Source organism: Patagioenas fasciata, chromosome 16 (assembly GCF_037038585.1).
Source record: "Patagioenas fasciata isolate bPatFas1 chromosome 16, bPatFas1.hap1, whole genome shotgun sequence".
NCBI lineage: Eukaryota > Metazoa > Chordata > Aves > Columbiformes > Columbidae > Patagioenas > Patagioenas fasciata.
In genome coordinates, this window is record NC_092535.1 from 3,371,210 (window position 1) to 3,383,929 (window position 12,720).

Sequence of the window (12,720 nt, forward strand, 5' to 3'; positions counted from 1 at the left end):
TTCACAAATGGGGCTTTTTAATTTCCTATCAAAAGAAAGAATGTTAGCCTCTCACTGCTTGGAAATACCAGAAAATTTCAGCAGGGTTATATCACAGAACATTGGTTTTTAGCCTCTGTCATTCAGCAAAGATGAAAATGTTCTGTACTTCCCTATAAGGAACACATTCCTATATATTTCTTTAATTAAGAATCTCTTCTTTGCTGCTTGGGACTCTTGTTCATGTGTAACTGTAAGAGAAGGACTCTCTGAACAGTTGCTGCTTTAATCAGGGCTCCATGGCTACTTTTCAATAAGAACTGTACCTTTTTGTGTTTTAACAAGATAGCTTGGATACATGTATTTATTTTTTCCAACACTGTTGATATTTATTTTAGAAATACATTGTTTGTTTGCAAATTTTATTTTTATAAGGCAACTGATTTGACGAATGTGTTTTTGGCATAACTGTGATTTTATTTTCTTTAGAAAAAAAGTATGTAAATAGGCAAACATTTCTACGTAGAAGAGGTTTCCTCCTCGCAGGGCTGCCTTGAAAACTCCTTCACCTTCTCCCTTCCGAACACCCGCAGAGAGAACGTGTTCTGTCATGTGCGATGTGTGGTCTGCTGGGTGTCTGCGCACTGACTGCCGGCGCTAAAACACGCACCAGTCTCCGTGTGTGGCCCCAGGGACGTGACAAACCCTGTCACCTTCCTCGTTGTCCCCATGAACCTTTGTGTCACTCTGTCTTTTAGAGCGGAAGCTCCTGGGGCAGGGAGCAGCTCCAAGCCGGAGCTGAGCGCAGCGGTGGCACTTAGTAAAGATTCAGTTTGCGTTTTCTTTTTTGCTCTTAAAGGATCAGAGAAAGAGCTGAATATGAAGAGCTGTAAAATGTCTGTGTCTCTGTCCTCTGGAAGTATTCTTAACAAAAATAAAACCGTTGAATCAAGCAAGCTCGAGAGTGCATCACTCCAACCTGAGCAGTGGGTGGTTTGCCAGTGTAACTGGGTGGTTGGAGTGGATCGTGCGGGGCTGTCCGTGCATGGCCCTTTGTTTGCCACTGTGGAGAATTCGGGGTGGTTCTGGAGAACCTCCTTCTCCATACGTATTTCTACCCGGCTGTACAACTGCACCATTCTCCCTTGGAATGATTGTGACACCTGCTAAGTTAAGAATATGGGGATGCGAAAGGTTCGTACCACGCTGCAAGCAATGATACTTTTGTAAGAACGAGTGCGATGGGTCTTTGTAAACGAAGCAGAAATTGCGATTTGTCTCTCAGTAAAGCTGCAGAGTATGGAGGTGTTGCTGGAGGTGCGGAACAGGCAGACTTTATGCTAGAGATGCAGGCTAAGAAGGGTTTAGTTTTAGATTAAGGTTACCTGTAGAGGGAAAGTGCTGCCTGTGTCGGACCTTTGAGGGTGCTTGAAGACAGAGACTTAAAACGTTGAAGACCTGAAAAGCTCTTTACTCTGTAAAATTGTGGCCTCCAGCTCTCTGCTGGATCTGTACGGAGCGCTGTGCTTTAAATAACTTTGATTAAGGAGATCGGAGCGGTGCCTTGTTGTTGGCTCTTTGCTGCATAAACAGCCTGCGTGCGGTTGTGGGGGAGGCCGGAGTCATTTGAAGGTGTTTGTAAAGGAGTTTATGAAACAGTTTAGGGATTTTAAACCTGGGTTTTAGAGAATGAGGTTAGAATAGCAGGCTTTTGAATTTAAAAGGCGCTTTAAATAGAAGTCGTGCTGCCACTGGCAAGGAGATGGATATTTCTTTTAAAAAAGTGAATTTATTATCCATTAATGCCAAATTACTGTGGAGGGAAAAAAGCAGCTGTACCCTGAAGTCCATCAGAAAGTGCTCTTGGTATTTCTGCTCACGATATAAATATTGTCAGTTTTAGAATAAGATGAAGCTAAATTGGAATAAAAATTCAGCCAAGAAAATATTAATTAAAATATATTTCTCATCTTGTAGATTAAAAATAATTTTGATAAATCAATGGGAAAATCCTCACAACTCCTCCTGGTTGATCTGAAGAAAGAGACCAATAAGTAAAAGACTAAAACGAAAAAAGGGACATAAATAAGGGAAATGTTACTGCCTTTTTTTCTCAGTGCTTCGTGATAAAATACTGATATAATAGGATATATAATTGAGCAATGCACATAGCAATATGCTCTAAACCTCAGGGTAATGTGGTGTAACTTATTAAGCTGAGTTGCTTTTATATGTGTTACAATGAGCACATTACAGACAGGTGCCAGGAGAAGGTGGGAGCTCCGGTTAAAGTGTCCGCACTGTCAACGATGGACTAAGAAAGTCAACAATAAAACTCAGCATTTTGATTAAATTCTGGTTCTGGGACCCAGAACAAACAAGGTGCAAGATGAACATCAGTGGCATATGGAAAAACCTGTCCTTATATGCAGTTTCTGGCCTGTTCTCAGGCTTGTGGAGCTTTTGTCCTGGAGAGCTTGTGCGGGGTTTCTCTCCTGCCAATTAATAACTTCATCTCTCTTCATAAGCTCTTTCCAATATGTGTGATTTTGGGTTAAAACTGGCTGCGTTTTGCGAAAGGGGCCGGTAGATGGCAGGCATCAGTTCTGAGCAGCGCTATCTTGGAGAACAAATAATTGGCCAGTTCTTCCACGTTTTTCTTATTCTTCAGTTTTAGCATTAAATTAGTTCAGTGATAAGTGAGATTGCCTGGAAAAACTCTGCTTTTGCTCCATTCTAGAATCACCATAATAATATTTCATCATCTTTCAATTTTATTTTCATTCTCCTCGGCAGTTCCTGGGGTACCCAGCAGCACAAGAAGCACCATGTGAGGAGACCCATGAGTGCTGTGTACGATGTAGGTGCAGGAGATGGCTTCAGCTGGTTGCAGCTGCACATTTCCTGGTGCTCCCAGGTTCCAAGGGTTGCTCCCTGTGCTCTCCTGCTCCAAATTTGGGTGCTGTGGGGAGAGACAGGCGGGAAGAAGGCTTAGATGGAAGAGTTTTGTGCATGGAAGAAGCTGGAGGAGGATGTTTCCTATCCTTGGATGGCACAGAGTTTCCTACCGCCTCTCGCAGATGCCCTGGAAGCAGCAGGTTCCCCAGCAGGGCAGGTGAGGGAGTCTCAGGTGTGACTGGGGCATCACCCACCAGCTCCCTGTGGACTGTACTTTGCTGGCTCCCTTCAGGCCAAGAAATAGGTTGTTTATTGCAGATGCCTGCTGGCAGAAAGAAAATCCTCTTGGGCAGAGATACCAGGGTTTTGTAAGCAATCCCCGAGCCGTGCGGGAGCCCGGCCAGAGTGGGAGCAGGGAAGGAACCTTTTCAGGTGAGTTCGGACCTGAAAGGACCGAGCAGGATCTGCTTTAAGGCAGAGTTAATCCTCCTTCCATTTCTTCCCCTTGCCCAGTAACACTTCAGGAGGCCAAAGGCTGTTTCCAGGTGTGTGGGGATGCACATGGGTACCTGGGACAACAGGGCACAGACCTGAGCAGATGCCTTCACGCTCTGCAGGGGTGGGAATGTGTTGGGGGCACGGGAAGCAGAGGAGCGAGAGATGCGCTTTATTAAATTAAAAAATCAGAAAAACTGTACCCCAAAAGGTGCGTGTCACCGAAGGGAAAGCCTTTTGGTGATGCCCAGACATGCAATGTCATTCCAGAGCTGGCTGTTAGCGGGGAGATGTGTCCCACAGGGACATCCCGTCTGGCCCTGCTGCTGCACGGGCTGGGTGAGCGCTGGTGCGAGGCATCCATCACAGCAGCCGCTCTGATGTGGGAATGCCGCCCAGACGATATGAAATACTGATGGCCATTAGGAGCTGTCAGGTTCTTTGTGGCTCCCTGGGGGGTGCTGGGCAGCCCAGCACATTGAGGGGGGGCTCAGAGCTGCATCAGAGCTGAGCAAGGTGCCCTGTCCTGCTCAAATCTCTTTGGTTTATTGGAAATTGCAGCTGATGCTGATTTAACCCTTTGCACGGCGGGAAGAGGCACTGCTGAGAAAGATGGGTGTCACAGCGGGGAGGGATTGGCTGGAGAAACCTCAGAGCCTCAAGTTTTAGATGGAGAAGCGGAAAGCGATTCCTCTCGCAGCTGCGCGTGTGGGACCCGCTGCACTGGAGCGCTGCCAGAGGTGCTTGTTCCCGGCTCTGTTACAAAATCTGCCTTCACAACTGGCTTGTCACCCTGAGCACTGACATGGTAGGGAGCCAGCCTGGGGTTTGGGCTCATGATCTGGCTAACGGGGCTCTCTGGGGTCTGTACAGCAATGGAGTCAGTCATTAGAGCTTGTGTACGTGCTCCTTGTCTGCAGCTCTGCGCAGCTCTCTTGCTGTGGGGGAGGCAAACAGGCTGCAATTCCCACTCGGTGCCCACATGGCCATGGTGAAGCTGTAAGATGTTCCTGTCCATGAGCGCCGAGAGCACAGGTGAGCCGGGTGATTTTCTGTGGAGCTCTACAGACTCGCATTATGTTCTGGCTCTCATCCTGTCAACTCCACATCTATGGAAAAAGCTACTTTTTAGTAAATTCTTTAAATGACAAATTGCAGCACTCCAGCTTCCCAGGAACCCCTCAGATATCACTGTTCAAAGTGTCCTCACTGGTGCTGTTTCGGTAGCGGGATTTGTGGCGTGTGAGCATGTAACACACTGTGCAGGTGACGGTGTGGGTGGATGTGTGTCATCCGTGTTATTCATCCTGGCACCTTTCAATTTAAGCACCATTTGGAGGCCTCCTGAGGATGTGCTGTACCACAAGGAAGACTTACACAGGTGAGGGAGGAGATCTGAGTGGAAAACGCTCATTAAATGAAGGATGAAGGGAGCAATGGTCAGAGGAGGGCTGCAGATACATGGTTGGTAAGAACAGCTGCTGCCCGGATCTGCTCTGTGGCCTCCTGCTGTTCTTCATCCAAAAGCTTTTTATAGATGCCTCTAAATTCCTGCCTGTTTGTCACCAAGTCCTTTTTAGACTATTTAAGGATCATCTTGTCGGTGTGGGGAGTGGAATACGGGGAAAGATGTATTGTAGGAGGAGATCCCCGGGACTGGGAAAGCTGAAATATATGGGAACCTATTCCTCAGTTCTTAGTCATTTGAGTGAAGTTTCCATTAGGGTTTGGAAGCTTTCCAGGAGCCCTTGTACCTAAGCAAGCAATAATTTCTGGCAAGACAGGTATTTTAGGCTTTACCAGAATTCCTGTGTCAGATGCAGAGAGTTGAGCTGAGCCTAACAAACCTTGGACCAGAGCAAAGCCACGTTGCCAGCACCCATCAGAGCCATGGGAGCAGGTACAGCACCCATCACCATCACGGGTCTTCCCGAGGCAGCTTTTCAGGGGAGAAATTACCTTCAAGAGGCTGGGGCTACAAAGGGCTGCTTTGGAGTGGGCTGGTTTGCCTATTTTTACAAAAGCTAGAGGATAAATATTGTGTATCAGCCTCCTCCACCCAGAATTTTATTCTGGAATGAGTTTTTGGTTGGAGGCAGAAAGAACTGGAACATTTGAATTTTGATGTTGACTTTGTCTCTCACTGGGTAAATGCACTGCTAGTTCATTTTACTGGAGTGTAAATATGGGTGAAACTTTATCTCCTATGGCAGCGTGAGTCTGTAACATCTGTCAAATATATTGACGCCCACAAACACGAAGCTTTCTGGAAGGCACCAATGTTTTTGGCAAGGGGGGCTGCGTGTTTGGAGTTTTCTCACCAAAGCGAGCTGAAACATTTTGAGAGAAAACTTTTCCTTCTAAAATTGGAATTAGCAGATTGCTGACATCTGATATTTCTCAGTGCTGACTGATCTTTGGATGCTATGCTTGGTTTGAGTTGCACTTTTTTCCTTGCTTCGATTTCTCTTTTAGATTTGGGGGGTTTTTCTATGTCACTTGTTTCTCTTTAATCCCCCATTTGCAGTCACTAGCGAAAAAGTAGCAGAGAACGTGAGTATTCCATCTCCTATTATTGTCAAGCGGCAGAAAGTAGTTTGCCAAATACATCCCCTCCCTGTGCTTTCCCACTGCAGAAGGATGTGGACCTACAAGCCGTGCTCTGCACACACGCGTGTGCACTCACAACCACCCAGCTCGCTGAGCCAGATATGAAGTGAAAGTGCCGTTCTTTAGGCTGCCGATATTTCTCGTTTCCTTCTTCGTGCCTGTCCTGTTTTGGCCGAAGTCGGTGTGACGCGATGGAGGTGGGAAGTATTGCGAAAGCTCCTGCTCTCAGCAGGTCGCTGTTACAGTCTCAGTGCTTACGTGCTGCTGAATAGGTGATGTGGAGAAACACGTGGCAAATACATGATGAAAAATGGCAAGTGGATCAAAACTAATGATTAGAAGGAGCAGCTTTTCTAGGCAGCTCATTGTCTGAGTAGCAAGTATGGTTCAGTGGTTTGGAAGCTCTTTTAACATCTTTAAAGATTAAATCCCTCCATCGCTGTAGTGTAAACTTGCATGAGTTATTTACAGCTACATGCATGAAAGGGCTCTGGGTGTGAGTCAGGTCTAACTCTGGACGTCTGGCTCCTGCAGTGGACACCGCAGCCTTGTGTAGGTGTCTAATCTGCCATGCAATGCAAAGGGGCTAGTGATGCCGAAGGATAAGGCCCATGGCATTCAGCTTGCTCAGTGGGAAACCCACCTGGGATAGATAGCCAGGGAAAAGGAGTTGGAGGTGGTAGTCCCAGCGGGATCTCAGCTCCTTCAGGTACTGTGAAAACTCTCCTGGAACTGACCTTCTAAAAGCCTCCTATAAGGGACATACGTGAATCAGTTCAAAAATGGAAACCCAGAACTCAGACGCCAGCGGGATGCTGATGGCCAACTGTGATACAACTGTGCATGAGTTGCAAGAGAGACGGACATGGTTACACCATCTCCTTGACCTTAGCTGACAAATACGCAAAGAGCTGTAAGGGTGTTGAGTTCCTGGCTTTACCTCTTGGGACTTCAGCACCACACTCTTCTGCATAAGGGCCAAAATGGTGACTGTAGGATTGAGATGTGCAAGTGGTGAATTCCTACTATGCGTGATGGCTTGGTGTTTGATGCATTCACTTAGGAGACTATGGTGGGGCTTCTAAGCTGTCTTCAGTCAAGGTGGTAAAACTCACAAAGGTCAGGGGAGACTCTGAGGGTGAAAAGTCCGGGGACAGACTTTTTAGCAGGGCCTGTTGCGATAGGACAAGGGGTGATGGTTTTAAACTAAAAGAGGGGAGATTCAGGCTGGACATGAGGAAGGAATTGTTTACACTGAGGGTGGTGAGAGCCTGGCCCAGGTTGCCCAGAAAGGAGATGGATGAACCATCCCTGGAGACATCCCAGGCCAGGCTGGACAGGGCTCTGAGCACCCTGAGCTGGTAAAGATGTCCCTGCCCATGGCAGGGGGGGCACTGGGGGAGCTGGGAAGGTCCTTCCAACATAAACCGTTCTGTGATTCTATGAAAAGAGGCACAGGATACACCCTCTGAGTGCAGAACAGCCACCTCTTCTTGTAGAAGGTCACCAGCGCCAAATAGGTTTGGGGGAAGGAGTGGGGCTGCAGCTCTGTGGCCTTTTCCCCAGGGAGCACAGAGACCCAAACCCTAGCACAAGTACTGTTCGTGTATTTGATGTGAGAGGGACATTTAGGCAAAATGCTTTGCAGGGCTTTGGGACATGGCAATAGCTGGGACCGAACAGTTGGTGCAAGCGTAGAGCCCGTCCCAGTGGCCGGGCAGAGAGACAATGACAGCGCGCGGGTATAGACCCGCGGTCAGGGGAGTCCAGCGCAGGCACTGGGGTTCATGGTGAAGGTTGGGGAGGCTGCGGTGCTGACAGCAGGGACAGCTGGGCTTGGAGGCACTCAAGTAACAAATTGAACAGTGAATATCTTAAGATGACTCTGGTTTATTGTCCGGATCAGGTCAGCGGAAAAAATATTGGGAGACTGAACAAAGAGACAGGCTGCTTTAGCAGATAAATGGACTGATCATTTCGTATTGAGGAACAATCTCTAAAACATAGTTTACTGCGCAGCTGAGGGCTGAAGCATTTGCTGATGCCAAGAGCTCCTTCTTTGACCCTAGGCACGCGTGGAATTAAATGGCGCGGTGTTTTTTGATGGTTAAACTCCCCGAAGAAGACACTCCATTTGTTACCAGGGCTCTGATGAAGTAAAGTGTGGTTTATATGTACAAGGCCGGCCTTCAACTCATCTCAGAATGAATGGAGAGGTAAAATTGAATTTTACACTCCTGCTGCTATGATTAATGTGCGGGCTCTGGGCTCCAGCGGCCGGCCGCAGGAGGGCAATGCAGGCTCGCGCTGCGGGCTGCCTGCCTGCGCGTATGCACGGGGATGCCAAATAGAGGGGAGGCTGCATAAATGAATAGCTGTTGTAAGAATAAACCTGTTATAGCAATAAATTCCCTTGCGTATCCGTCTCAGCGCAGCCCTCTGATATGAGGCCGCACCTGACAAAGGAATAAACTTGTTAGATGAATAAAAGAACAGATATACATTAAATCAGGGTGTTTAATGCCAGGAGACTGGGAGAGGGTTACGCAGTGCTGGCCGTGGAACGTTCACGCTGCACCGCACTGAGGGATGGGAAAAGGGGTAAAGCCGCTTGAGGACAATGCTCAGTGGTCAGCAGGGCTGGAGAGGTTCTGGTGGTATCTCAGCCCTGTTGCCCCATGCTCCACGGTGCCTTGGAGGAAGCCACGGTGAGACTTAGGGGGTTTCAAAGCTTCTCACAGGTGGGGAATGGACAAGCTGCCCAGCAGCCCTGGGGATGTGTATTGTCCTCATCCCTTTCAGGAGTATGTAAGACCCATTCATAACTTCATTTGGGACCGAGTGGCTTTGGCAGAAGCAAGTTGGGACCCCAGGATCTGTGGAGCACCCTGACATCGAGGAGAGGTGCTCTCTTGGCCACACTTGCCATTGCACCCTTCATACACTCCCCAGGGCTCTGGTTTTCCCACAGGTCACAGAGCATTGTTTGATTCCTTTCCCACTGGTCCTGCTGGGGAAACTGAGGCTTCTGTGAAACCTTTTAATGCTAAAAAATTGTTCTGTGGCCCTCTTCCGTGTTTGCTCTTCTGGGGCAAGTCCCGCTGCTTCATCCACAGGGTGGTCATCACCTCCTTCACCTCACCCGCAGCTTCCTCAGTGAGAGCTGAGCTGGATGCTCTGCAGATGAATCCTCCCTTCTGGATTTTCCCCACGTGTGGAGGATGATCTGGCCCCACTCACCTGTCAATGCGCCATCTTCCTTTTGCAGCATTTGAACCAGTTTTAAGTCCCTTCACCCTGCACAGGAGCATTTGCCCAAAGGAACACTCGTACAGCAACATTAATGCTCACAGCACCGAAGGGCAAAATGCAATGGGAAGTCAGAGAGGACTGATCCACTCTGACCCCCAAGGCAGAAGGAATTGCCTAGAAAAAGCAGGACCTGAGGCCTCACAAAGGGAGGATTTGATTTTCTTTCCCCTGCTGATAAGATTTTATATCCTGCCCCCACCATGGTGTTATCTATGAGATATAGGACCCAATATTCTGAATGCTTGGTTAATTGGAGAGCAGTCCCCGTAGCAAATAGTTGCAAGACTGAACTGTACCAGTTTAGGTAGGAAGACATTTGACTACTAAAGGGTGATGAGTTTATTGAAAATAAACATTTTAAAAGGTATTAATCAGGAAAATGTTGGGCTAAGTACTGCAGAGGACTATGCCTATATTAATGCAGATAGTGGAGTGGTTTCCCCAGAATTCACAACACTATTTGCCTAAAAATGGAGCAATTCAAGCCAATGACACACAGTAAAAGTAGAACAAGGTAAGCAATCACCTTTCGCTGTCTCTGCATCCTTGATCTCATGACTTCTAAAAGCTAAAGATCAGGGTTGGTTACAGGAAACCAATATGGAAACCTGTTAGATCTGCTCTGCTGAAATCAAGGGACTCCTATCCATGTGGCTTAAATAGGACTAAAAATAGAGCGGTATAAATGGTTGTTTGGGTTTTTTGTTGTTGCTCTTTTTATTTTTCTTGATAAACTGAAATTTTAAATGTCGAATATCAGACGAAACTTCTTTTTTACTTTGTATTTTTCTGTTGGAATGCTAAATCACAAATATTGTTCTGGGTCCTATGATTTTTTTAATTTCAGATGAATTATTTTGTTTTGCCCTTAGTTAATTTCAAATTCAGGTACATTGGTAAGATTCTCTCACTAGAAAACGCTTCACAGCTGAAGACAGGGACAGTACCCTGCCCTTACAAACTGTAGGCGAAGCGCATGGGGTAAAGAGCCCAAAGCTCTAGAAATCAGCCTGGTTGGAGGAGCGGCTCTTTCTGTACCTGGGAATGTTTTGCAGATGTTGGGCATGGAAGGAGCTGATTCTCCTTGGGCAGCACCTTGTTAGTGTTAAAATCATGTACCTGCTGCCAGTGCTGTGGCTGGAAAGGCCTCTTCGCCCTCCAGCCAGGTACGCTGTGATTAAACACCTTGAGGAGGGGTGTGCTTTGCTGGGTTGCCCAAAAACACCTTTAGTCTTCAAGTTCGTACCATTTTAAAGAGAGACATTTGGAAGCTGTTGGCAGCACTGTTTGCTTTCTCATGGCACATGAAAATGATTTTGGTTTGCTTTCTGAGCTACTGAGACGGTTTGGCTCTTGGTGAGGAAGATGGACTTTCTGCTTATGAGCTTTTTGCTCATCTCGTGGGAAGGCGCATGAGTCTAGAGGACGGACTTTGCATAGAAGGATCTTTGAAAAGCTTTTAACGTCAGGAAAAATCCACAAAGAAACCGTGTCTTCTTTGTGACTCGTGCCAAACCTGCAGCACTCAGTTCTCTGCTCTTCTACCCAGCGCAACGCAAACCCAGGGGTGAGACATCTGGTCCATTTGAGGCCCTTTCCACCAGCAAAGGCGTCTGTATCGGGTATGACTGAGTTACAGCTGGCAGTATTGAACCCATTGCTCCATTACACATGGAGGTTTTGGTGGCTGTCGGTCACTTCTGTATTACCAAGAGGTGCAAAGTATGAGAAGCTGCTTTCTGGAGCCTCCAACCAGCCTTTGCTTGCTCCAAATCCAGGCTGGGCTGAAGGTCCCTGTTACCTGGTCACATTGTCCCTAGATCCATAGTAAATCAGAGCCCATCCATTCTGGGTAGGGTGGTAAGGCTGGGAGACATTTGAACATCTGCTTCAACTCAGCACTTCTCCTCCTCTCATCCCAGCGTGGAGCTGCCCGGCTGACAAACAATAAATGGCTGAAGGATAACAATGAGTCAGGTGAAAAAAGGAAATTGTTTTTTTGACAATCTGCTGTTTGGGGGGGAGGGTGGGTGGGTTGCAGAAGACCCTGTAAGAATGAGGAGCCTGAGAGAAAGGGGATAAGTTAACATTAAATGGGCATGTGGTGACAGGGGGGGAAATGGTGGGACAGCTGGAAATGCAGCAGGAGGCTGGAGAAAATCGATACGAGATAAGCGTTCCAGGGGTAGCGCTGTTCATCAGGTGACAAAGTTAAAGGCGGCGAGACACTAAAAGTGAGAAAATATCACTGACCCCCTGCAGTATTGATCAAACAGCTGAGACATTCAAGGCCAAAGCCACTAATAAAGTGAGACGTATCAGCAAGAAGCCCGTGAGAGCAGATGGGTTGGCTTCCGAAGGTCTTAAAAATAAAAGGTATCTGCAAAAGTTCTTGTTAACCATCTTTTTTGTCTCGTTAAGCGCAAATGGGACAAAGCAGTTTTGTGGAGAGACAGAGCCAGGGAACTGGAACGTGTGAGGGTTTGTTAAGTTATTGAAAGGGGGTTTGAAAACTGAGTGGATTTTGCAGGGGAGAGCAAAGACAAGCTACCCCGTTTCCCTGAAAATAAGCCCTGCCCCAAAAATAAGCCCTAGCATCATTTTTCAGGATTTCTGAGGATGCTCGAAATATAAGCTCTACTGCAAAAATAAGCCCTAGATACAGTTCAGAAAAGAAGTCAATTTACATAGCGTCCAGGCAGCTCTACATGTAAAAAGTAAGCATCTTTTGGAGCAAAAATTGTATAAGACTCTGTCTTATTTTTGGGGAAACAGGGTAGCAATGCTGGGGAGGAACAGCAATTCTGCAGCTGCTGCTGCCAGCTCTGCCACAACACCTGTGGCTCTGCTCAGAAACCTCCGTCAGGAGCCATGCCCCAAAATTAGGCTGCAGAACTAACTGGGAGCTCCTGTCTCAGCCTGCCTGACTGAACTCCTGCACTGCTACCGTTGCACATCTGCCAGCCGTGTGCCACAGAGCCAGAGCCTTAAACCTGGCCTTGAATCACTTTATGAAGCAAATATTGTATTGCATTGCTTCGTTTCCTCTAATTGCACATGGCTGAGGGATGAGGGTGATGGCAGGTGTTTTGCAGGACACAGGCTTTTCAAATAGGACCAATAATTCAATTAACAGACATCTATTTCCTGCCTCCTTCCTCCTGAAAAGCCTGAAACTGAGCATTGAGGATTTGATGCCTTCGTTTCTTTTGCCTTTTGAAATAGCTTCAGGTCAGCTTGGTGTGCTTAACCAGCTTGTGTACCAAAATGTGCCCCAGAGCTGGATGAGAGGATGCTTGTGGCACTGGTGCCCCTTGGGGACCGTCCCCACTGTGGTGAGGAGGAGCAGACGGCTGCAGTGAAGACCCCTGCTCCAGCTCCCTGTTGCTTCAGAATGACTTTTTATGGTGAGTGGGCAGCGTGAAA